Source organism: Xenopus tropicalis, chromosome 4 (assembly GCF_000004195.4).
Source record: "Xenopus tropicalis strain Nigerian chromosome 4, UCB_Xtro_10.0, whole genome shotgun sequence".
NCBI classification, from domain to species: Eukaryota; Metazoa; Chordata; class Amphibia; order Anura; family Pipidae; genus Xenopus; species Xenopus tropicalis.
Window position 1 is genome coordinate 140,553,961 of NC_030680.2, and position 27,544 is coordinate 140,581,504.

Sequence of the window (27,544 nt, forward strand, 5' to 3'; positions counted from 1 at the left end):
TTACACTTAGGGGGGCATTTACTAATACAGGTATTGGAACATGTTATCCAGAAAGTTCCAGATTACAGAAAGACCATCTCCCATCTCAATTATAAGTAAATAATTGTAATTTTTAAAAATTAACTAAGATATAATTACCCCTTATTGGGGCAGAACAGCCCTATTGGGTTTATTTAATGGTTAAATGATTCCCTTTTCTCTGTAATAATAAAACAGTACCTGTACTTGATCCCAACTAAGATATAATTACCCCTTATTGGGGGCAGAACAGCCCTATTGGGTTTATTTAATGGTTAAATGATTCCCTTTTCTCTGTAATAATAAAACAGTACCTGTACTTGATCCCAACTAAGATATAATTACCCCTTATTGGGGGCAGAACAGCCCTATTGGGTTTATTTAATGGTTAAATGATTCCCTTTTCTCTGTAATAATAAAACAGTATCTGTACTTGATCCCAACTAAGATATAATTACCCCTTATTGGGGCAGAACAGCCCTATTGGGTTTATTTAATGGTTAAATGATTCCCTTTTCTCTGTAATAATAAAACAGTACCTGTACTTGATCCCAACTAAGATATAATTACCCCTTATTGGGGCAGAACAGCCCTATTGGGTTTATTTAATGGTTAAATGATTCCCTTTTCTCTGTAATAATAAAACAGTACCTGTACTTGATCCCAACTAAGATATAATTACCCCTTATTGGGGGCAGAACAGCCCTATTGGGTTTATTTCATGGTTAAATGATTCCCTTTTCTCTGTAATAATAAAACAGTACCTGTACTTGATCCCAACTAAGATATAATTACCCCTTATTGGGGCAGAACAGCCCTATTGGGTTTATTTAATGGTTAAATGATTCCCTTTTCTCTGTAATAATAAAACAGTACCTGTACTTGATCCCAACTAAGATATAATTAATCCTTATTGGGGGCAGAACAAGCCTATTGGGTTTATTAAAAATATAAATGATTTTTAGCAGTCTTAACTTGTGAGATCCAAATTACGGAAAGATCCCTTATCCGGAAAACCCCAGGTCCCGAGCATTCTGGATAACAGGTCCCATACCTGTACTTGATTTGTTTAGTTCATGTTTTTTTGATGCCAAAACCCAATTTTGTTGCGGAAACCACCCCCCTTTGCAGTGGTCGACAAAGACCCGCCATCTAAAACCTGTTGAGATCATGCAGAAGTCAATTTCCCCTTTACAGCTGTAAGATCTGTCTTTGATTCATTGTTTTACAGGTTTTTTTATGCTGGCTTTTGTACAACAAAACCAAAAAGTGACAGTTTTCGGGCAAATAATCGGAAAAGTTGCGGTTTTTGTGTTTTTTCACTTATGCTTTTTTTAATTTGGATCTTTTGATACATGACTGACATTTAGTCATGGTTATTAAAAACAATAAAAGCTTGAAAATCTGTATGTTTATAGATGGGCCTCTTAGTATTTGCTGTAGCTCTGTAAAGCCCATTGCCTTTATTAGGGATAAGTAACTGACTTTAGATACAAAAAAAAAAACGACAACTTGTAATAAATAGAATTATTAGTAAAATCCTTCTTTAACTCGGTCTCTTTACATAAATACATCAGCTGTTAATATTGCAATAGACAGCTTTGCTCTTTTCCTTCCTGTTTTCATAGTGATTATTATCTGTGTGTTCTTGTTGGTTTTGTTTGGATCTGCTGGGTCCCTGTTTCCCATCTTCTTTTCCTCCTCTTTGTCTCTGGAACAATAGAGGTTATGGTGGAGCAGCACAAATAAATAGCATAGAACGGAGAAAAGAAAAAACAAAACAGGCAAAGTAAAGCAAACAAGTACGTTAAAAATAGTCGTTAATCTACTAACGAGCCAGATATTATACGGCATAATAACCTGCTTTTTGCAGCAATATGAGGGATATGCATCAGACTTTACTTCCATCCTCTGCCATAGACAGTACGGAAGAGTCCGCAACTGCCACCTTATTTGACAGGTGCTATAATGTGATTCCATTAGGGTTGCCACATGTCCGGTTTTCACCCGAACAGCCTGGTTTTTGGGACTGTGTGACTGCTCTGCTAAAGGGAATGGAAAGTCTCAGTTGAGTAATACTGTCATGGGAAAAGATATTTTTTACAAAACACATCAGTTAACAGAGCTTCTCCAGCAGAATCCTACATTGTAATCTTTTTTTCCAAAAATGCCATATTCTTTATTTCCAAGGGTGCCACAGCCATGTGACCTGTGCTCTGATAAACTTCAGTCACACTTTACTGCTGTGCTGCAAGTTGGAGTGATATCCTCCCCTCCCAGCAGCCGATCAGCAGAACAATGGGAAGGGAGCAAGATAGCAGCTCCCAGTAGGTATCAGAATAGCACTCAATAGTAAGAAATCCAAGTCCGGCTTGGGACTCCTCCAGTTACATGGGAGTAGGAGAAACAATAGGTTAGCTAAAAGCAGTTCTGATGTGTAGCGCCGGCTCCTTCTGAAAGCTCAGACTCAGTCGCACTTTACTGCTGCGCTGCAAGTTGGAGTGATATCCTCCCCTCCCAGCAGCCGATCAGCAGAACAATGGGAAGGGAGCAAGATAGCAGCTCCAAGTAGGTATCAGAATAGCACTCAATAGTAAGAAATCCAAGTCCGGCTTGGGACTCCTCTGGTTACATGGGAGTAGGAGAAACAATAGGTTAGCTGAAAGCAGTTCTAATGTGTAGCGCCGGCTCCTTCTGAAAGCTCAGACTCAGTCGCACATTACTGCTGCGCTGCAAGTTGGAGTGATATCCCCCCCCCCCTCACCCCCAGCAGCCGATCAGCAGAACAATGGGAAGGGAGCAAGATAGCAGCTCCCAGTAGGTATCAGAATAGCACTCAATAGTAAGCAATCCAAGTCCGGCTTGGGACTCCTCCAGTTACATGGGAGTAGGAGAAACAATAGCTTAGCTGAAAGCAGTTCTAATGTGTAGCGCCGGCTCCTTCTGAAAGCTCAGACTCAGTCGCACTTTACTGCTGCGCTGCAAGTTGGAGTGATATCCCCCCCCTCACCCCCAGCAGCCGATCAGCAGAACAATGGGAAGGGAGCAAGATAGCAGCTCCCAGTAGGTATCAGAATAGCACTCAATAGTAAGAAATCCAAGTCCGGCTTGGGACTCCTCCAGTTACATGGGAGTAGGAGAAACAATAGGTTAGCTGAAAGCAGTTCTAATGTGTAGCGCTGGCTCCTTCTGAAAGCTCAGATTCAGGCACAATGCACTGAGATGGCATTAGAGATTAGAAATAAAAAGTATAACATAAAAATCATGACATGAATTGCACCTTAAGAAAGGGATACTCCCCGAATGCTATGGGAGTATGTAAGTGGTGTGCTGAAGAATCTATTTATTGTTAATCATGCATTGGCTGTCCAATGAACATAGGGGTATAGATTCAGATTAGAAGAAAGGAGGTTCAATCTTAATATTTGGAAGGGTTTGTTACAGGGGGAAATGGAAAATTGTAGAGCTGTCTCCCTGAATCAGTGGTACTGGCTGATACATTATTAGATTATTATCATTATTAGCTTCAAGAAAGGGTTGGAAAATATCAGAAAGTGAAAAGATATCAGTAATGAGCTCTTAAGTACGAAGCCAGTCCAGGGATTGTTCCAGTTGCCATCTTGCAGTCATTAGAGGGATTATATTTTCCTCTAGGGTTGCCAACTGGGCAGGGGGCGGGACAGATGGTATCAGCTGGTGGGGTGGGTGATATTTCCGGGCAGTGTTATGACATGGTGATCAGTGATTGGCTGATTCACTATAAAGCCCTGTGCGGATTTGCCAGTTTGGAAATACAGACAGACAGTTTTCACCCACTGAAAACTGGGCTGTCCAGGTGAAAATCGGACAGGTGGTATTCCATATACTAATCACAGTTCAGCAGGAACAGCCCTCTATGTTTGCTGATATCTTCTAGATTGTAAGCTCTTTTGGGCAGGGCTCTCTTCACCTCTTGTATCAGTTATTGATTGCTTTATATGTTACTCTGTATGTCTCCTTGTAGATTGTAAGCTCTTTTGGGCAGGGCTCTCTTCCCCTCTTGTATCGGTTACTGATTGCTTTATATGTTACTCTGTATGTCCAATGTATGAAACCCACTTATTGTACAGTGCTGCGGGATATGTTGGCGCTTTATAAATAAATGTTAATAATAATAATATCCTGCACAGAGAAAGAGAATAAGAAAACAAAACTGTAGTACACTGTTTAGCTTTTCCTGTGTGTATAGGACATTTCAGTAAGTTATGGAAAGATTTCCTTTCCTGTTGAGCAGTTGTGTTTTCACATAAGGACACCCATTGCTCTGTCATTGCTGTGTTTGTACTGGGTGCAGGGCCCAGGTATGTATTTATACAGGAGGCTGCAGCTGCTGGGGGGCCTGGGAGGTACAGGGGGGTACTAAATAATAATGTTTTTGAACATTGTCCCATTCCTGAAGTTTTGCGTGCCCTAAATGATTTTGCTTTGGGGCCCAGTAATGTATTAAACTCACAATACTTCACAATTTAATTTAGGATTATCCTGTATTAAAGTCTAAACCAATAAACAGCCAGTGCAATTTTAATCACTCATTTCCACTCAATTCCCTCCTTCATTTTAGTATTTCCATGATAGTTTTTCGCAGACTGTCATCTCTCTGCCACATGCCAGATCATTTATTTTATCATGTTTTATTATTTTGGTAGCAATATAACAAAAATCTGTTGGTACTTAAAGGCAAATTACACCCATAAAACTAAATTAGCCTTGCTTACCATTAAAAACGGGGAAGGCCTTTTTCTTTGTTAAGGCCAAAAACCATTCGCTTGTTTCTTATGTGGCGCGCTAGCATTTCTTTAATAACTGCTAATTAATCCGTGTAATGATTCATAGGTTATTATATTTGTTTCTGGGAAATAATGGGCTGGAGTTTTAAAGGGAAATATTGAGTTCTTCTCAATGATCTGAAATGCTTCCAAACCATGGAGCCCAGAAGAGGATGGGGCTTAACAATAGACTCAATGGGTAGGACTTGGGGGGGCAAAATGGATTGGGGTTGGTCCCAACTATTATCCAATTGGATTGTTGGATATGATAAGTGTTTGTTTATGATAGGGCCGTGGCATAAGGGAACATTTCTCAAGAAAAGGGCAACATCTGCAGTAAAAAAAAATACAGTACCTACTTTTGTAGCTTGTTCTGATTGGATGTGTCATTTTGGTTTCTGAATGTTTGTTGACGTCTAATTATATATTTCTGCTATAATCTTCAATATTTGTGGGGGGGAAAGAAAAATGCCAATACATTTGTACTGATGGTTAGATATACTGCTTCATCCTAGGGCAGAAGCCCTATCAAACCTTTCATATTTTATATTTTGACTTGATTCAATCTAAGATTTGTCTGAAGACATCATGGTTACCTTTCCCAAAATACAACTTCAGATGAAGAATCTGGGTGGTGCTTTGTTAACTTGACCAGGAGCAGCTCTGTTCCTTTAAACCTGTAGAGATCCATACTGGGTTCACTTGGAAGGGTTGAACTTGATGGACTCTGGTCTTTTCCAACCCTATGTAACTATGTATGGATTTGCTTCTCTTCTACAAATAGTGCCTCTTAAATTGTAATGGTATGCCGTACCTCAGCAGTGCTAATTCTCATGGACTTCATTGCTCCAGTCTCAATATCTCATCTTCTTCTTTTGACCATCAGGAGGAAATCTGCAGCAGTCAAAAGGCCACTTACCAGCTGTCATTTCTTTGTATAAGAATCTAAGCCGTTGCTGTATGTAGCATTTGCTCTGAAGTCACAGCTTTAATGTGACTATGAAGGGTGGCCTTCATGGCCATTGGTAGTTTAACTGGTGGAGAACAATTTCTGACCACTGCTGTCTTCTGCCTTATGGTTAAAAACACCACATGTGATGTTAACCTTTGATTTTTGTCTTCATATGATGCACCCTTAAGGTGGCCATACACGGGCCAATTGTAGCTGCTGATATCGGGCCCTTAAGGTGGCCATACACGCACCGATAATATTGTACGAAACCTCGTTTCGTATGATATTCGGTGCGTGTATGGTATGTCAGCGAGTCTCAGGAAGCTGCTGATATCGGCCGACTCGCCGATCGGACCAGTTTGAAAATTTTGATCGGGCGCCATAGAAGGCGCCTGACCAAAATTCTCCCTTCAGCGTGTATGGCCAGCTTCAGACTGATTTGGCAGCTTATCGGCCCGTGTAGGAGCAGCAATGAGGGGCATGCCCGACCGATATCTGGCCTGAAATTGGCCAGATATCAACCGGGCAGGTTAAAATTTAGTCGGATCGGGGACTGCATCAGCTCGTTGATGCTGTCGCCGAACCGACTGCGCCCATTGCCGCCATTATAATTGGATTGATTAGCCCGTAGGTGGGGTGGGGATCCGCTCGCTTGGCGACCTCACCAAGAACTGGGTTGTTTGATCTTTGGGGTGTCTTGGTTGTCTGTATCTGATTATCTCCAAACCAGTATCACCATCAAAGGTACCCTTGGTTTTGAAGGACCTTAGACATGCCTTAAGTCGGACAAACACAGACATATTTGTGACTTGTGCCAAGTAACACCTTCCCAGCGAGTTTGACTTGTGTGCCTGTTTGTTTCCTGTTGTTGTTGTTGTCCTGTTACACAACCTTTTCAACTGAAATTTAGAATGATTCATTATTCCCTTTAGTGTCTGTGCAACCGTTCCATTGCAAGTTTCACAGTCGCTGGCAGCCAAAACTGCCAAACAAAATTAAGTTTTCAGTTCTCATTCCTATAAGAGTGGAATCACTTTGCTTTTCTTCTGCGTGGTATTCATGTGGGGTTCTGGCTGCCGTAATGGGTTACAGTGATAGATCCCGGTTGCCTTTTTTTTTTTTTTCTTCAGCACTGTTCTTCACAACATAAAAATGTGCATTATATGAATAATGTACAAAGTGTAATATTTGGAATGCAAACGTTCGGTGACATCCCTTGATCATATAAGCAGCATGGTGCCATCACACTAGTCAGTGATTTAGCATCAAGAAAGCATTGCACTAAAAAGAAGGATAGCTATTAAGCGCTTGTTAGGAAAGGGGATTTTTTTTAAAAAGTTGAAACAAAAACTGTGACAAAACAATAGAAAATGGACATTTATACAAAACAAGTCGCTTACTAATTAGGTTTTCTTTTTTTTTTTTATTATTGTTGTTGCTGAGTGTTTTTTTTTTTTAGAAAGTTTATTTTAGTTACATTTGTGCCTTAGCTGTGACATATGAAGGGATATGTGAGGTCTGGAAAGCGCACAGTGCATTGTGATTTCACCTGTGAAGAATTCTATTGATCCGCACAAAAACAGTATTCCCACCCATACACTCCGACGTATTCCCAAAGTTTGAATCTTTGCTGCTAAACTTGAAATTATTTCATATTTAAAGCAACTGTCTTTATCGTTGGCTATATGGAAGGGGATTATATCCATTATTCCCCATTACGTTATAATTATAGCCATGTAGCTCTGTATCCATCTTCCTTTCATAAGATACACCAGGCATCCCCAACCAGGCACCAACCATAAAAGTTCATGGAGGAGCCAAATAAGGGCTGTGATTGGCTATTAGGAGCCTCTATGCAGGGCGGGGCTATGAAGTGTCAATGTTACGGAGTCCTGTCCAAATTTCTTGTTAGCAGCTTTGGGTTTTTAAGAAAATTTCTTTAATTTTATATGGGGTAATTTAATATCAGGAGCAAAGTTTACTACACTTCTTATCACCTATAGCAACCAATCAACAGGAACTTGTTTAAAAGCTAGTATCTTATTGGTTGCTATGGGTTACTGCACTGGATAGAGTTTTATCAATACCAATACAGTGTACATGTAAAAGCTAAATTTTATAAAGGGAATGCAGCAATGGTATTTTTGCAGTAATTAGCTTTGTGTTCATTAGCTCTCCAGTTTAGAATTTCAGCAGTTATCTTGTTGCTAGGGTCTTGTTTACCTTAGCAACCAGGGAATGGTTTGAATGAGAAACTGGAATATAATTAGGAAAGGGACTAAATAGAAAGATAATTAATAAAGAATAACAATAATAATAAAATTGTAAGATCACAGGGCAATAGTATTAGGCTGCCGGGGTCAGCGACCCCTATTTTAAAGCTGAAAAGATGTAGAAGTTGAAGGCAAACAATTTGAAAACAATAAAAAAATAAATAATGAAGACCACTTGCAAAGTTGCTAGGAATAGGGCATTCTATAAAATACTAAAACTTTCTTCTGAATTTGGTCTGGTTTGTTTATTCTTGTTCCACAACAGCAGTGTTTCGGCCCCTCCATCATCATCGTTTTGTGCCCTAAATATGATGAATTTATTTTTTACAGTTTTTTCAAAAAGCATTTGATGGTTACAAGTTCCCTTAAGTCTACAGATATGGAAAGTCGCGTAAATGTATCCCCTCGGAATTATTGGGGGCACAGTCCATAAAACGTCAGACCTATACACATTCTTTTCCCCAGGTTTCGCTAACATGTTTAATGTCCTGGTTGACTATTTGAGCCTGGCGTTTGTCACGCTGTTGACTCAAAGCATAAAATAGGACATTGTTAGTGTTAACAGGATCTGTGTATATATTGATTTGTAGATTTTTCTAAACAGTATCTGGTGTTAGTCGTCTTGTTTATTTAGCTACTCCGAGGAGGAAGTGCAATTTAAAAAAATACGAAAAAAAAACGTTCTCCATCCCTTTCTTAAGAGGTTCAACTTTGCTTTTGTCCTGTAATGTTTGAAGGATCAGTTTTGCATTGAAACGATACAGGACAGTTATTATGAAATTCTAGCTGGATCCTAATCCAGAGGAAGGTGAGTACCAAAGTCACCAAAATTGCTGTTAACAGTGATTAAATATTGAAGGTTGGTTTAGGTATTTATATAGGGGCTTTGTTATTTTCTCATCAATCCTTCTCATTACTTTCCTTCTCGTTGTCCTGATAAACCATAGAATATAAATATATATATTATTTATTTTTTAAAATAAAAAGTTGTGGTGGCTCCCTACTTATAACCAAAACCTACTGCCTGTACTCTTACCAGCCTGGTCTATTGGGCTTGAGTGAAGGTAGCACCCAGAAGATAAGTGCTCTTCTATACAAGGGTGCACACTGCCTACAAACCACTGGCTACTCCATCCTTACTACTAGGAAGGTTTCCCTCTACTTGGCATGATAGTTACAAAATATCGAAAACCAGGTCCCAATTTTTTGTTTTTGCATGTTATAGCACAAGTATAGGACCCGTTATCCAGAATGTTTGGGACCAAGGGTATTCCGGATAATGGGTATTTCTGTAATTTGGATCTCCATACATTGAGTCTACTAAAAAATCAATAAACCATTAATTAAACCCAATAGGATTGTTCTGCCCCCAATAAGGGGTAATTATATCTTAGTTGGGATCAAGTACAGGTACTGTTTTATTATTACAGAGAAAAGGGAATCATTTAACCATTAAATAAACCCAATAGGACTGTTCTGCCCCAATAAGGGGCAATTATATCTTAGTTGGGATCAAGTACAGGTACTGTTTTATTATTACAGAGAAAAGGGAATCATTTAACCATTAAATAAACCCAATAGGGCTGTTCTGCCCCAATAAGGGGTAATTATATCTTAGTTGGGATCAAGTACAGGTACTGTTTTATTATTACAGAGAAAAGGGAATCATTTAACCATGAAATAAACCCAATAGGGCTGTTCTGCCCCCAATAAGGGGTAATTATATCTTAGTTGGGATCAAGTACAGGTACTGTTTTATTATTACAGAGAAAAGGGAATCATTTAACCATTAAATAAACCCAATAGGGCTGTTCTGCCCCCAATAAGGGGTAATTATATCTTAGTTGGGATCAAGTACAGGTACTGTTTTATTATTACAGAGAAAAGGGAATCATTTAACCATGAAATAAACCCAATAGGGCTGTTCTGCCCCAATAAGGGGTAATTATATCTTAGTTGGGATCAAGTACAGGTACTGTTTTATTATTACAGAGAAAAGGGAATCATTTAACCATTAAATAAACCCAATAGGGCTGTTCTGCCCCAATAAGGGGTAATTATATCTTAGTTGGGATCAAGTACAGGTACTGTTTTATTATTATGGAGAAAAAGGAAATCATTTGTAAAAATGTGAATTATTTGATTAAAATGGAGTCAATGGGAGATAGGCTTTCCGTAATTTGGAACTTTCTGGATAATGGGTTTCTGGATAAGGGGTCCGATACCTGTATATCATTATTATATATCATATATACACCTGTTGGACTGGTTTGGCCACATCAATAGCTAGCTATAGGTTTACTAGTGTTAACAAGAATCGTGTACAGAACGAGTGCAAGTTGGATACAAATAGTGAGTGATACTTTTTGGGGATTATACCCAGGAACTTTTACAGCAATAGAGATGTAATAAAGGAATGGGTGCTAATGTTACAGTATGTGTTACAGTATTTTTCTCTCACTTTCCACCTATCGAGAGGCTACAAACAGGGTCATGGTGCCCTGGTTATCCTCCCCAGATTTCCTTACTAATGGACAACAAACTTACATGAGTCTTCAGAAGTTGACAAGATCTTTAAAAACAAAGGGCTGGAGGGGATGAATAACTGCTTTATTGTTTAAAAGTAATAAGCAGCATAAAGTAAATGATGGCGTACCCGGCAGGTCGGGCTTGTCAAATATCTCTCGGTTTCACCCTGCACCTCACAAACATTTTATATGGAAAAAAACACGCTGTGTTATTAATAGATACTTGCTGACATTTGATCAGCGAAAAGATAGCAGAGACTTTCAGATCCTTTCATTTCTTCCCATGTGTGGCAGAGGGTTTTATGAATATACACTTCTAACAAAATAAACCTTTCATAATCCGGCGGCTGCCAGTGGAGCCGGGCCCTCGCAGCAACCGACAAGTCCTGTAAACTCTGCTTTCTAGTTGAGCGTTTAGCTTGGGAGTGGCGTCCAAAAATGGCCCGGGACCTATTGCGCCTGTAGCGATATCTCCTGGGCACAGAATGGGTGTAGCCCCTGCAATATCAAAAAGGGCCATGTAATCAAATGGGGCTCGCACACTAATTTATAATCAAAGCTGCTCATAACTCTAATACTAAGATGCAGACTCAATGGTTTCCAGAGCTCATTGGATGAAATGAGACAAAATGTGCCTCCTTCCTTATGTCTTGGACCTTCTTCACGGTTTCATTGGCAGGGTTGGGTTACTGGCTGTAGTTGGGTAACTGTTGGGCAGCACAATGGTTAACACCTTGCATTGCTAGGGTTCTAGGTTCAACTGTAGTTGGGTAACTGTTGGGCAGCACAATGGTTAACACCTTGCATTGCTAGGGTTCTAGGTTCAACTGTAGTTGGGTAACTGTTGGGCAGCACAATGGTTAACACCTTGCATTGCTAGGGTTCTAGGTTCAACTGTAGTTGGGTAACTGTTGGGCAGCACAATGGTTAACACCTTGTATTGCTAGGGTTCTAGGTTCAACTCTGGTTTCCCCCCACATTTCAAAACCAAATAAGCAGGTTTTGGGATCGTGATAAAACCGACTGAAGTATGTGTGAATTTGATAAGCACCTTAGATTGTAAGCTCCACTGGGGCAGGGAATGAATTATAATCCCTGTTGCCTCCCCTGATGTTCATATTGGAACCAGCACTTCCATATCTTCCTATCTCTGCAGCCTGGCCTGGAGAACCAGTATGGGGCTTGGGCCCCATCAAGGGTGGCCACCTCTGCCGGCGTTTGTTGCTGGGCAGGGGGCGGGGCCATGACATCACGGGACAGGGAAGAGGTGTGGCTGTGATGTCACGGGGCAGGCTATGATGCTGCATCAATCTCGTTGGGTTCTGCCTGCTTTTCCTAATTTGGAAAACCGGGCAGGAGGTTTTGACCTGGACAGCCCTTCCAAAAACCGGGCCATCCGGGTTAAAACTGGACAGGTGGAAACCCTAGCCCCATCTAAAAGGGGGCAGTTTAATAAATCAAATCTTTATGACCTGCTATTGAAATGCATTACCCAGCATCTCCCATCTGCAGTTTGGATCTCCCTTCTGCAAAAATTGAACACTTGTCATCTAACACTTGTCAAGCTTCGGCGCTACTGCCCTTTCTGCCCTACCCAAAACCCATCCCTGTTCGCGCCACGCCCTTCGCCCCTTTCCTGGTTTATTTCTTTAATCCTGTTTGCAGATGTCAAGCAGAATTATATTTCATGTCCAAATATCCCCGCGCTGATGGATAAACGATTGCATGTGTAGAAAGCAAAACACATACAAACGAACATATTTATACAAATTCTCAAATCTGGCTCGAGCCTTCCCCCCTTGGCTCATTTCAAGACAGCCGAACAGATTTGCAAGGAAAATATATGTTGGCATGAGGAACAACCTTCTTTGTCAGGAAAGGGGCTCTGCGAAGGCTCCCAAGTGAGCTCTGCACAGGCTCTTATTCATAAATGTAGGCACGCACGCTCCGCATTTCCCCTCGGCTTCATCCTCGACCACTTGTTCAATCCGCTCCCTCGGAGAACTCAGGCAATCTAGCCTCACCACATCACAGGGACCCCTCTCCATGTTTCACTTTACTACAGCACCGGACCCCTTGCAGAAAATAACCCTTTTCCTGAAAGCCTGCACAGAACCTTTTCCTTAGCCGACATTTGGAAATGTAATGTTTTCATTGACTTTACTGCCAGTTGGAAGGCAGTGCACTCAGGCCGCCTCCATGAACTTTCATTTAATGGGGGTTAGTATAAATTATACTTAGCACCATCGTGGTGACCTGTCTACTCCACATAGAAACTAGGTACAATGTTTGGGTATATATTCCGTATGCTTCAGTAGAGTAAGCCCCCCTTCTTTGCTTCTATTAATGGGTTCTTTGCTGCCCGCGTAGAGTCAGGAAAAATCTTTCTAGAATAAACACAGCCATGTCTAAGTCATATCCCAATCAAGCTGGAGGACTCGGAGTCCAGACTGGGTTTGCAGACTAGTAAATAACTAAATATTTGCTTAGCAACACCTACAGCAAAGTGTCTTGGATCATTGAGTAGCGTATATGAACTGTGTTGGAAAACTTTCATGCAAATATTATGGATTTATGTCGTTGGAATGGGACTGAGGAGACTCTGAGGCAGAATAACTGCAGGCGGGATACTTTTTCACCTAGGATCGGATGGTGTTTAATAGGGTCATGAATCTTAGAAACCAACACATATTCACTGCTGATTTGGCCGCTCCTCATTGGATTGGCAGCTGCATAAGGTCCCTTTGTGAAGTCATGTCAAATTGGGCACATTGGAATATCCATCAGGCTATATGGAAAATCTGGTTGGCCAAGAAACATATTGATTTGTGTGTATGGTCGATCCCCGACCAAAGACCAGAACAGCTTCATCTGGCCTAATTGTTGGGTGGCCATATTTTCTGTAGAAGTTTATTGTTTCATTGTTTATATATATATATATATATATATATATAATGCTCGGGACCAAGGGTATTCTGGATAAGGGGTCTTTCCATAATTTGAATCTTCATACCTTAAGTCTACTAATAAATCAATAAAACATGAATTAAACCCAGTAGGATTGTTTTGCATCCAGTAAGGATTAATTATATCTTAGTTGGGATCAAATACAAAGCACTGTTTTATTTTTACAGAGAAAAAGGAAATCAATTTTAAAAATCTGAATTATTTGATTAAAATGGAGTCTATGGGAGACATGCTTTCCATAATTTGGACCTTTCTGAATATCGGGTTTCCGGATAACAGATACCATACCTGTATGTATGTATGTATGTATATATATATATATTTTGTATGTACTTTTGTTTATTTCACGGACTTCATATTTAGTTATACTCATTAGAAAGATGAACAGGTTTGTGCCAGAACATGGTGTGACCAGGACTGCTTGGGTTTGCATCCTACAATGTGCCATTTCTTTTACATTTTATAAATATATGAAAAAGAACTAAAACACAACTCAGTCTTTCACTTTTTTTATCTGTGTAGAGAAATGAGTGTTAAAGTACATTTAATTCATGTTCCTATGTCCCCCTTAGTCATGTAGCGCTACTCTCTAGACGGTTATAGAGGGTTATATATTTTAAAAGGGATGGTTCACCTTTATGTTAAATTTTAGTATCTTATAGAATGTCCTATTCCTAGCAACTTTTCAGTTGGTCATCATTATTTACACATCACATCACTTATCTATCTACTCAAACCCTCTCCTATTCATATTTCAGTCTCTTATTCAGACCTCTACCTGAGTAAATAAGACCCTAGAAACACAATAGCTGCTGAAATTCCTGGATATCTGCTGAACAAAAAGCTTAATAACTTGTGAGGGCCACACATGCATGAAAAATGTTCTTTGGGGATACTATATAAGGGCTGTGATTGGCTATTTGGTAGACCCATGGGGACTGCTGCCCCGCAGGAGGCTCTGCTTGGAGTAAAATGGTGTCTTTGGCACAATGGGCACCTAATCTGAGGCCACTGGGTGCATCATCCAAGGGGTTGGTGAGTACCATGTTGCCCCCGAACCACTGGTTGGGGATCCCTGCTCTTCATCATACTTAAAGATCATTTAAAGGTGAACTACCCCTTTAAGATACCCTTGTGAACAGCCCATAAGAGTGTTTCTCAGTGCCCATCCAGTCTGTGTTCGTCAGGGCTGGCAGTCATTTTACAAATGAAGAGGAGCTCGTGCTTTCATAATCAGGTGGTGGTGGGCAGGGTTCGTGTCGAAGGGGAAAATTTTCATCAACACGGGGCTGTCCCTGTTTTCTCATTACTCATTAAAACATGCAGAGTATTAATACCTGCCCCTGTCCCCGGCACGGGACTTCTTAGTATTCAGGGCGGTTTCATAGAATCTCTTTATCACCACGTTCTATGGAAAGATCGGTGGGAATGGCTTTACCTGTATTACGTTGTTTTTCCCACCAGAGACTGATAACGGAGCCAAAGGAGCACTATATACATGTTCATGTAACAATTAATTACCCAACATTAATGCACCTAACACCTCTATATAATCGGCCCCACCGTCCCAGTGTGAAGTAAGGAAACGAATTTTCACATTGCTAATAAATGTAGTTTGCGGTCAGTAAAATAGGTTAAAGACTCATTACACAGCATCCATCTTCATAGCAATTCAACCCGGGCCAAAATACAGCTATTGGCAGTGTCTTTCTACTATTGAACTACAACTCACATCTCCTAAAACGTTATATGTCCACTCCCAAGTTCCCAAGATGCAGTGTTCTTTCAGCCTCTCGTAGGCACAGTAATGGTATTTATGGCGGCTGTACGGTTAACACATACTCTCACAGGAAAAAGAAATAGATGCGCAGCACCCAACACAAACATTATTACAACACTTCTATTTTTTCCCTCGCTAATTCTAATATATGGGTCTCAGAGCTGACTTTCAGTTTCGTGGCTCAGGCACAGCCAACTCTAACATATAAGATCTAGGCCCTCAATCATCTATTGTAATAATTAGCTCCTTGGGTTTATTTTCCATTCGTGACTTTTTTTTCTCTCTCCGATGGTTTCGCCAAGGGTTTAGGTACCAGTTTATGCTCCGTATTTACACAGGTTGGTGGTTTCATGAAGAAATCTGGGCGTTGTATTTTTCTTTCCACTCACTGCTACTTTGAAGGCCGAGAAACATTGTTTAAATCACTGAAACATTGTTTTGTATTTTAGATTTTTACCAGTGGTGTTTTTGGCTACCCTTCAAACTAAATAAGTCGAGGAATTAATACATTTCATGCCTTCGGTCTACGGGTGTCTGGGATTCCGCAGTTGTACGGTTACTAAATTACCTGGAAAAAGAAAATCTGGAGTTTACCTCTTTTTTTCTCGAATGTTTCAGTTTCACAGGTTATTTTATTTTTTCTCTGATGTGTCCTAGGGCAACAGAATTACTTACCTGTTTTTCCAAAACCCATCAGTTAATAGACCTTTTCCAGCAGAATCCTGCACTGAAATCCATTTTTCAAAAACACAAAAAGATTTTTTTATATTTAATTTTTAAATTTCACATGGGGTTAGTCATATTCTTCATTTCCCAGGGTGCCACAGTCAGGGGCGGGCCGAGCCGACCGGGCGCCCTAGGCAACCCGGTCAGCTACCTCGCCCCTGCACCACTACATCGCAACCCCCCCCCCCCCCCGTGTGTGTTTTGATGTGCATGTGCAGTTCGCGGGGGCGCGGTGCTAAACTGTACTAGGGGTAGGCAGGAGAGGCTGCTGCCTGGCGCCCCCCAATGGTTGCGCCCTAGGCAGCTGCCTCTTCTGCCTACCCCTAGTTCCGGCCCTGGCCACAGTCATGTGACTTGTGCTCTGAAAAAATTCAGTCGCACTTTACTGCTGCGCTGCAAGTTGGAGTGATATCGCCCCCCCCTCTCCCAACAGCCATCAGAATAGCACTCAATAGTAAGAAATCCAAGTACGGCTTGGGACTCCTCCAGTTACATAGGAGTAGGAGAAACAATAGCTGAAAGCAGTTTTAATGTGTAGCACTGGCTCCTTCTGAAAGCTCAGACTCAATGCACTGAGATGGCACCTACACACCAATATTACAGTGAATTATTTGTAAATGTAATTACTATTGAAACCATCAGTCACTGGGGCAGGGACTGATGGGAATATAATAGGGACCTTAGATTGTAATCTCACTGGGGCAGGAACTGATAGGAATGTGATTGGGACCTTAGATTGTAAGCTCACTGGGGCAGGGACTGATGGGAATGTGATAGGGAACTTAGATTGTAAGCTCACTGGGGCAGGGACTGATGGGAATGTGATAGGGACCTTAGATTGTAAGCTCACTGGGGCAGGGACTGATGGGAATGTGATAGGGACCTTAGATTGTAAGCTCACTGGGGCAGGGACTGATGGGAATGTGATAGGGACCTTAGATTGTAAGCTCACTGGGGCAGGGACTGATGGGAATGTGATAGGTACCTTATATTGTAAGCTCCACTGGGGCAGGGACTGATGGGAATGGGATAGGGACCTTAGATTGTAAGCTCCCTGGGGCAGGGACTGATGGGAATGGGATAGGGAACTTAGATTGTAAGCTCCCTGGGGCAGGGGCTGATGGGAATGTGATAGAGACCTTGATTGTAAGCTCACTGGGGCAGGGACTGATGGGAATGTGATAGGGACCTTAGATTGTAAGCTCACTGGGGCAGGGACTGATGGGAATGGGATAGGGACCTTAGATTGTAAGCTCACTGGGGCAGGGACTGATGGGAATGTGATAGGGACCTTAGATTGTAAGCTCACTGGGGCAGGGACTGATGGGAATGTGATAGGGACCTTAGATTGTAAGCTCACTGGGGCAGGGACTAATGGGAATGTGATAGGGACCTTAGATTGTAAGCTCACTGGGGCAGGGACTGATGGGAATGTGATAGGGACCTTAGATTGTAAGCTCACTGGGGCAGGGACTGATGGGAATGTGATAGGGACCTTAGATTGTAAGCTCACTGGGGCAGGGACTAATGGGAATGTGATAGGGACCTTAGATTGTAAGCTCACTGGGGCAGGGACTGATGGGAATGTGATAGGGACCTTAGATTGTAAGCTCACTTGGGCAGGGACTGATGGGAATGATGAATAATCCCTGTAAAGCTCTGTGGAATATGTCAGTGCTATATTAATAAAGGATAACAACAATAATTCTTTAAATTCCACTTTGAACAGGATGTGTTGGCAAATAGCAAGCCAGGACACACACACATATAATATATAATATCAGTACATCTGTCTATCCAATGGCTTCCTATTTGTCTGTCATATATATGATTTATTATTTGTGAAAATGACCAATAAGTTAATATCAGCCAGTAGGTAATGATGGTGTATTTTTGAGGTGCCATAAAACTCCCCTTTAAAAAGAAGAAGGGAACAAAGAGGCAGGTAATCAGTGGATCTGTAGGGAAGGGAGGAAATAGGAAAAGGACAGGAACTTTGGTCTTCACTGGGGAAACCTCACCCTTTTCCTTTGGTGCTAATTGTACAAATGAGTGGTTTCATTTCCACTCTCCCCCAAGCAGAATCACTTTCACATGGAGGGAGCGGGGAAACCTCTCACACTCACAATTCTCTTGCTTTTCACTTGTATCTGCCCTTTAAAGGGACATTATCTTATTAAAGAACAAAAGTTGGTATTTGTGCCTGGAAATAACCTCATTCCTTCCAGCCAGCAGCAAACAGCTCTACTAGTTTTAAAATACAGGTATGGGATCTGTTATCCACAATGCTCAGGACCTGGGGTTTTCTAGATAAGGGATCTTTTCCCTTATTTACTCCCTTTTTTTTTTTTTTACTAAAAAAAATTGTTTAAGCATTAAATTAACCCGATTATTTTCCTCCAACAATAAGGGGTAATTATATCTTAGTTGGGATCAAGTACAGGTACTGTTTTATTATTACAGAGAAAAGGGAATCATTTAACCATGAAATAAACCCAATAGGGCTGTTCTGCCCCCAATAAGGGGTAATTATATCTTAGTTGGGATCCAGTACAGGTACTGTTTTATTATTACAGAGAAAAGGGAATCATTTAACCATGAAATAAACCCAATAGGGCTGTTCTGCCCCCAATAAGGGGTAATTATATCTTAGTTGGGATCCAGTACAGGTACTGTTTTATTATTACAGAGAAAAGGGAATCATTTAACCATTAAATAAACCCAATAGGGCTGTTCTGCCCCCAATAAGGGGTAATTATATCTTAGTTGGGATCAAGTACAGGTACTGTTTTATTATTACAGAGAAAAGGGAATCATTTAACCATTAAATAAACCCAATAGGGCTGTTCTGCCCCCAATAAGGGGTAATTATATCTTAGTTGGGATCAAGTACAGGTACTGTTTTATTATTACAGAGAAAAGGGAATCATTTAACCATGAAATAAACCCAATAGGGCTGTTCTGCCCCCAATAAGGGGTCATTATATCTTAGTTGGGATCAAGTACAGGTACTGTTTTATTATTACAGAGAAAAGGGAATCATTTAACCATGAAATAAACCCAATAGGGCTGTTCTGCCCCCAATAAGGGGTCATTATATCTTAGTTGGGATCAAGTACAGGTACTGTTTTATTATTACAGAGAAAAGGGAATCATTTAACCATTAAATAAACCCAATAGGACTGTTCTGCCCCCCCAATAAGGAGTAATTGGCAATGGGAGAGGCGCTAAATAGGAAATTGGCAATGGGAGAGGCGCTGAATAGAAAGATAAATCATAACAAGCAGCAATAACAATAAAATTGTAGCCTGACAAAAGCAATTGTTTTTGGCTATTGGGGTCAGTGACCCCCTTTTGAAAGCTGGAAAAAGGCAAATGATTTAAAAACTATACAAAATAAAAAATGAACACCACTTGAAAAGTTGCTAAGAATTGGCCATTCTATTATATACTAAAAGTAACTTAAAGGTGAAATACCTCTTTAAACTAGGAAATAAGCTTTAGTGCTCCAAACGAACTGTAATTAGCAGCAGTATAACAATTCCCTATGGCTCCATATATACTGCCTGGAACTGTGCTGCCACTTTGTGGACAGATGTATGGATGTTGCATAATGCCCCGTACCCTTCCATCCTGGGGCTCAGGGATTAATGCAGGGGCAATAGGCAAAGAGCAAACACATGGTTTGTCCCTACTGTGCACCTATATTTGTTAAAGTATCACTATGGGAAATATCATTGCCGTATTTGAGATCTTTCTGGATAATGGGTGCTATTGATTCCATACCTGCATTAAAACATACTTTGAATTAAGGCGCACGTAATACCAATCTGGCTGGGGGAGATGGATTTCTAATCATCGTTCTGCTGAGGGGTAATCGGTCCCCCCTTAACCGCGAGCCTGATGGAAATTCTGATGTCAGGAATAGCGGGGATCGTCGCTGCTGTTGTTTTTCCAATTTAATCATTTTTCCTGTATTTTTATTCATTTTTCAGGGTGTCCCTATTGTAGCTAATTAAGTGCAATTTCACACATACTGTTCAGTAATTAGCGTGACTCATACTCGGTAATAAGTTTAAGGATCTTAATCCATAGCCATACCTCCTCACACATACACACCATTAGGAGCATTTTCTCATTAACTCTATGCACTGAACTGTGCCGAACTTCTGTCTCGTTTGATTGGATTAGGAAATGAAGTGTGCAAGTGGGATGCTGGGAAGTGTAGTCCGACAACATCTGGTGCTATTCCTGCTTTATCTACACCTTTAGGGCTAGTGCTTCTGTTCCAGATTAATAAAGTTTACCTTCATAGAAAATATCAGCTAAGAAAGCTTGCCCCCCCCCCCCAGCACCTCCATACAAATTGCCTTTGCCCCTCCAGCATAATTGCGTGGCAATAAGGTCCGGTTCTTTACTGGGTCCCTTCTCAGCTCAGAAGACCAACTGCAAACATATATATGGTTTGATATTGGTTTTAAATAATTTGTCCTTCATACATTTGTATTCACTACCACACTTTTAAACACCAGGAGGGGAAAATCTATGGGAAATGCCTCAGGTGAATAGCAATATGGCAGCTCCTAATGAGAGGGAATGATCTGCAAATATGATGATCTGACCCCGTAGATCATATTTAATTTAGTAGAAAGATAAATCAAAAATAAATAGTGTGCATTGCTTTAAAAGGCAACATGTCACTGATGAAATAGGGCAATATGTATTTTAAAAGGACAGGTATGGGACCCTTTATCCAGAATTCTCGGGACCTGGGGTTTTCCCGATAAGGGATCTTTCTGTAATTTGAATCTCCATACCTTAAATTTACTAAAAGATTATTTAAACATTAAATAAACCTATTAGGAGTGTTTTGCTTCCAGTAAGGATTCATTATATCTTAGTTAGTATCAAGTACAGGTACTGTTTTATTATTACAGAGAAAAGGGAATCATTTAACCATTAAATAAACCCAATAGGGCTGTTCTGCCCCCAATAAGGGGTAATTATATCTTAGTTGGGATCAAGTACAGGTACTGTTTTATTATTACAGAGAAAAGGGAATCATTTAACCATTAAATAAACCCAATAGGGCTGTTCTGCCCCCAATAAGGGGTAATTATATCTTAGTTGGGATCAAGTACAGGTACTGTTTTATTATTACAGAGAAAAGGGAATCATTTAACCATGAAATAAACCCAATAGGGCTGTTCTGCCCCAATAAGGGGTAATTATATCTTAGTTGGGATCAAGTACAGGTACTGTTTTATTATTACAGAGAAAAGGGAATCATTTAACCATTAAATAAACCCAATAGGGCTGTTCTGCCCCAATAAGGGGTAATTATATCTTAGTTGGGATCAAGTACAGGTACTGTTTTATTATTACAGAGAAAAAGGAATCATTTAACCATTAAATAAACCCAATATGGCTGTTCTGCCCCAATAAGGGGTAATTATATCTTAGTTGGGATCAAGTACAGGTACTGTTTTATTATTACAGAGAAAAGGGAATCATTTAACCATTAAATAAACCCAATAGGGCTGTTCTGCCCCCAATAAGGGGTAATTATATCTTAGTTGGGATCAAGTACAGGTACTGTTTTATTATTACAGAGAAAAGGGAATCATTTAACCATTAAATAAACCCAATAGGGCTGTTCTGCCCCCAATAAGGGGTAATTATATCTTAGTTGGGATCAAGTACAGGTACTGTTTTATTATTACAGAGAAAAGGGAATCATTTAACCATTAAATAAACCCAATAGGGCTGTTCTGCCCCCAATAAGGGGTAATTATATCTTAGTTGGGATCAAGTACAGGTACTGTTTTATTATTACAGAGAAAAGGGAATCATTTAACCATGAAATAAACCCAATAGGGCTGTTCTGCCCCCAATAAGGGGTAATTATATCTTAGTTGGGATCAAGTACAGGTACTGTTTTATTATTACAGAGAAAAGGGAATCATTTAACCATGAAATAAACCCAATAGGGCTGTTCTGCCCCAATAAGGGGTAATTATATCTTAGTTGGGATCAAGTACAGGTACTGTTTTATTATTACAGAGAAAAGGGAATCATTTAACCATGAAATAAACCCAATAGGGCTGTTCTGCCCCAATAAGGGGTAATTATATCTTAGTTGGGATCAAGTACAGGTACTGTTTTATTATTACAGAGAAAAGGGAATCATTTAACCATTAAATAAACCCAATAGGGCTGTTCTGCCCCAATAAGGGGTAATTATATCTTAGTTGGGATCAAGTACAGGTACTGTTTTATTATTACAGAGAAAAAGGAATCATTTAACCATTAAATAAACCCAATATGGCTGTTCTGCCCCAATAAGGGGTAATTATATCTTAGTTGGGATCAAGTACAGGTACTGTTTTATTATTACAGAGAAAAGGGAATCATTTAACCATTAAATAAACCCAATAGGGCTGTTCTGCCCCAATAAGGGGTAATTATATCTTAGTTTGGATCAAGTACAGGTACTGTTTTATTATTACAGAGAAAGGGGAATAATTTTTAAAAATTAGATTTATTTGCTTATAATTGTGTCTAAGGGAGATGGCCTTCCCGTAATTTGGAACTTTCTGGATAATGAGTTTCTGAATAAAGGATCCCATAATTGTGTTCACCAAAAGGGGAAATAAAGCACCGATTAATGCTGGTTCCCATTCAATAGAAGTGCTGTAAACCTAGACAGTTACCAGCCGTAGTACCTGCTCGGTGAAGAAAAAGACTCTTTTTTGCACATTAGACTTTGCCAAACCCAAGTGATAGAAATTGCAGATGTAACATAATTGCGACAGGAAAGACACCACATCTAAAGTTAAAGGCCGGTTTGTTTTTGTGCTCGCTTTCCTTTAAAGGTGCTTACTTAATCCTATGTGGGGCGGAAATATTTGCACATTACCCCCTTACTCACAGCGTTATGCACAACAACAGCACAAAGTGTCATGCCAAGGGCTCAGTGAGTCACACACAGACACTCACACTCCTACTGTCCTACTATATATACTGATATCTACCGCTATATATACTGATTTCTCTCTTCCCAGACTCACCACAACAATTTGAATTGTGGGACCTGGGGTTTTCCATACAAGGGGTCTTTACGTAATTTTGATCTCCATACTTTGTCTGCAAAAAAATCATTTAAACATTAGTTAAACCCAATATGATTAGAATTAACTATGTTTTAGTACAAGGTACTGTTTTATTACAGAGAAAAGGGAATCATTTAACCATTAAATAAACCCAATAGGGCTGTTCTGCCCCCAATAAGGGGTAATTATATCTTAGTTGGGATCAATTACAGGTACTGTTTTATTATTACAGAGAAAAGGGAATCATTTAACCATTAAATAAACCCAATAGGGCTGTTCTGCCCCAATAAGGGGTAATTATATCTTAGTTGGGATCAAGTACAGGTACTGTTTTATTATTACAGAGAAAAGGGAATCATTTAACCATTAAATAAACCCAATAGGGCTGTTCTGCCCCAATAAGGGGTAATTATATCTTAGTTGGGATCAAGTACAGGTACTGTTTTATTATTACAGAGAAAAGGGAATCATTTAACCATTAAATAAACCCAATAGGGCTGTTCTGCCCCCAATAAGGGGTAATTATATCTTAGTTGGGATCAATTACAGGTACTGTTTTATTATTACAGAGAAAAGGGAATCATTTAACCATTAAATAAACCCAATAGGGCTGTTCTGCCCCAATAAGGGGTAATTATATCTTAGTTGGGATCAAGTACAGGTACTGTTTTATTATTACAGAGAAAAGGGAATCATTTAACCATTAAATAAACCCAATAGGGCTGTTCTGCCCCAATAAGGGGTAATTATACAGTGGAGGAAATAATTATTTGACCCCTCACTGATTTTGTAAGTTTGTCCAATGACAAAGAAATGAAAAGTCCCAGAACAGTATCATTTCAATGGTAGGTTTATTTTAACAGTGGCAGATAGCACATCAAAAGGAAAATGGAAAAAATAACTTTAAATAAAAGATAGCAACTGATTTGCATTTCATTGAGTGAAATAAGTTTTTGAACCCTCTTACAAAAAAGACTTAATACTTAGTGGAAAAACCCTTGTTTGCAAGCACAGAGGTCAAACGTTTCTTGTAGTTGATGAGCAAGTTTGCGCACATTTTAGGAGGAATGTTGGTCCCACTCCTCTTTGCAGATCATCTCTAAATCCCTAAGGTTTCGAGGCTGTCTCTGTGCAACTCTGAGCTTGAGCTCCCTCCATAGGTTTTCTATTGGATTAAGGTCCGGAGACTGACTAGGCCACTCCATGACCTTAATGTGCTTCTTCTTGAGCCACTCCTTTGTTGCCTTTGCTGTATGTTTTGGGTCATTGTCGTGCTGGAACACCCATCCACGACCCATTTTCAGTTTCCTGGCAGAGGGAAGGAGGTTGTCGTTCAGGATTTCACGATACATGGCTCCGTCCATTTTCCCGTTAATGCGAATAAGTTGTCCTGTGCCCTTAGCAGAAAAACACCCCCAAAGCAAAATGTTTCCACCCCCATGCTTGACGGTGGGGACGGTGTTTTGGGGGTCATAGGCAGCATTTTTCTTCCTCCAAACACAGCGAGTTGAGTTAATGCCAAAGAGCTCTATTTTGGTCTCATCAGACCACAGCACCTTCTCCCAGTCACTCACAGAATCATTCAGGTGTTCATTGGCAAACTTCAGACGGGCCTGCACATGTGCCTTCTTGAGCAGGGGGACCTTGCGAGCCCTGCAGGATTTTAATCCATTGCGGTGTAATGTGTTTCCAATGGTTTTCTTGGTGACTGTGGTCCCTGCTAATTTGAGGTCATTAACTAACTCCTCCCATGTAGTTCTAGGATGCTTTTTCACCTTTCTCAGAATCATTGACACCCCACGAGGTGAGATCTTGCGTGGAGCCCCAGAGCGAGGTCGATTGATGGTCATTTTGTGCTCCTTCCATTTTCGATCAATCGCACCAACAGTTGTCACTTTCTCTCCCAGCTTCTTGCTATTGGTTTTGTAGCCCATTCCAGCCTTGTGCAGGTCTACAATTTTGTCTCTGACATCCTTGGACAGCTCTTTGGTCTTTCCCATGTTGGAGAGTTTGGAGTCTGCTTGATTGATTGATTCTGTGGACAGGTGTCTTTTATACAGGTGACTAGTTAAGACAGGTGTCCTTAATGAGGTTGACCAATTGAGTAGAAGTGTCTAACCACTCTGTGGGAGCCAGAACTCTTAATGGTTGGTAGGGGTTCAAAAACTTATTTCACTCAATGAAATGCAAATCAGTTGCTATCTTTTATTTAAAGTTATTTTTTCGATTTTCCTTTTTATGTGCTATCTGCCACTGTTAAAATAAACCTACCATTGAAATGATACTGTTCTGAGACTTTTCATTTCTTTGTCATTGGACAAACTTACAAAATCAGTGAGGGGTCAAATAATTATTTCCTCCACTGTATCTTAGTTGGGATCAATTACAGGTACTGTTTTATTATTACAGAGAAAAGGGAATCATTTAACCATTAAATAAACCCAATAGGGCTGTTCTGCCCCCAATAAGGGGTAATTATATCTTAGTTGGGATCAAGTACAGGTACTGTTTTATTATTACAGAGAAAAGGGAATCATTTAACCATGAAATAAACCCAATAGGGCTGTTCTGCCCCAATAAGGGGTAATTATATCTTAGTTGGGATCAAGTACAGGTACTGTTTTATTATTACAGAGAAAAGGGAATCATTTAACCATTAAATAAACCCAATAGGGCTGTTCTGCCCCCAATAAGGGGTAATTATATCTTAGTTGGGATCAAGTACAGGTACTGTTTTATTATTACAGAGAGAAGGGAATCATTTAACCATGAAATAAACCCAATAGGGCTGTTCTGCCCCAATAAGGGGTAATTATATCTTAGTTGGGATCAAGTACAGGTACTGTTTTATTATTACAGAGAAAAGGGAATCATTTAACCATTAAATAAACCCAATAGGGCTGTTCTGCCCCCAATAAGGGGTAATTATATCTTAGTTGGGATCAAGTACAGGTACTGTTTTATTATTACAGAGAAAAGGGAATCATTTAACCATGAAATAAACCCAATAGGGCTGTTCTGCCCCCAATAAGGGGTAATTATATCTTAGTTGGGATCAAGTACAGGTACTGTTTTATTATTACAGAGAAAAAGCAATGATCTTTTTGTGAAAGTAATTTATTTGATTAAAATTTAGTCTATGGAAGATGGCCTTCCTGTAATTCGGAGCTCTCTGAATAATTGTTTTCTGGATAATGGATCCTTTACCTGTGTGTGGGACCTTTCTCATATATATATATATATATATATATATATATATATATATATATATATATATATGAGAAAGGTCCCAAATATGTGACCGAAAAGTTGATTTTACACATTAAAGAATATTTTTGACTCTATGAGTGCAGAGTCTTTCTCTTTCTTGTATCTTACACTTGATTATCTGGCACCCAGGCAATATAAATACTTTTTTGGTGTGCGCCCTCCATCTATTATGATGTATGTATATTTTGCAGAACCATTATGGACATATGTGTATATTTATATGTAAATACAGGTATGCAGTGTATTATCTGCAAGGCTATTATCCAGAAAGCTCCAAAATAAAGAAACACCATGTCCTATGGTATCAACCTTAAGCAAATTATCCTTTTTTAAAAAGAAAAACCCAGTTTCTTTCATTTTAAACTTTATAGTAGCCCTAAGCAATAGTGATCCATATTCCATAAAGACCCCTTATATAGAAATCCAAGTTGCCTAGATAATGTCACACCTGGTATACATAAATATAGCTCGGTAGAATACATTGGGTTTTATATTTAACCAGGGAGGTTACATTTGTTGCCAAGACAGGTTGGTTGTGGGTGAATCAGTACAGACTTTATGGAAATACTCAGGTGCACATAATATTATAACTGAAATGACTTGCAATATATCAATTTATTGTCATTGCCTGATGTCCCACAGACAGAAATGGAACCTACATATTCCTACTCAATCACCGCTAACATTGCAAGCGCTTTCCCTCTGTTCTGATTCTGATGAGCAGCTGTCACACCGCCCGGCTCTCAAATTCTAAACCGACTCAGAACCCATGGGGATAGGGAATAGATACAGGTCTGGCCGCCCGTAGCAACCAATCAGCAGCTAGCATTTACTCGTCACAAGTTTAAAAGCAAACCTCTTAATGGGTAATTGTTCCTGGGCCAACTTTGTGAATGTTATTATATATGATGGTAAATGTCACTTATATCTGTCCTGATTATAGGGGTGGGTTAAATCCAGAACTTGGCCCAGTCCCAGCACTGTTTGGGGACTTATCATGAACCCTGAAAATGATTGTAAAACACTGGGCAGCTAAAAGCAGCAAATTGCCATTCAGATAATATTTGTGTTAGTTTCTCAAATTTAAATATGCACATTTGGGATTGTGGAGGA

General features: G+C 39.9%; 1 protein-coding gene across 12 annotated transcripts in view; it reads left to right on the forward strand.

Annotated features, from left to right (window-relative positions):
- foxp1 (forkhead box P1) overlaps nucleotides 1-27,544 on the forward strand; it is a 544,572-nt gene that overhangs the window by 175,584 nt on the left and 341,444 nt on the right. The window lies entirely within an intron of this gene.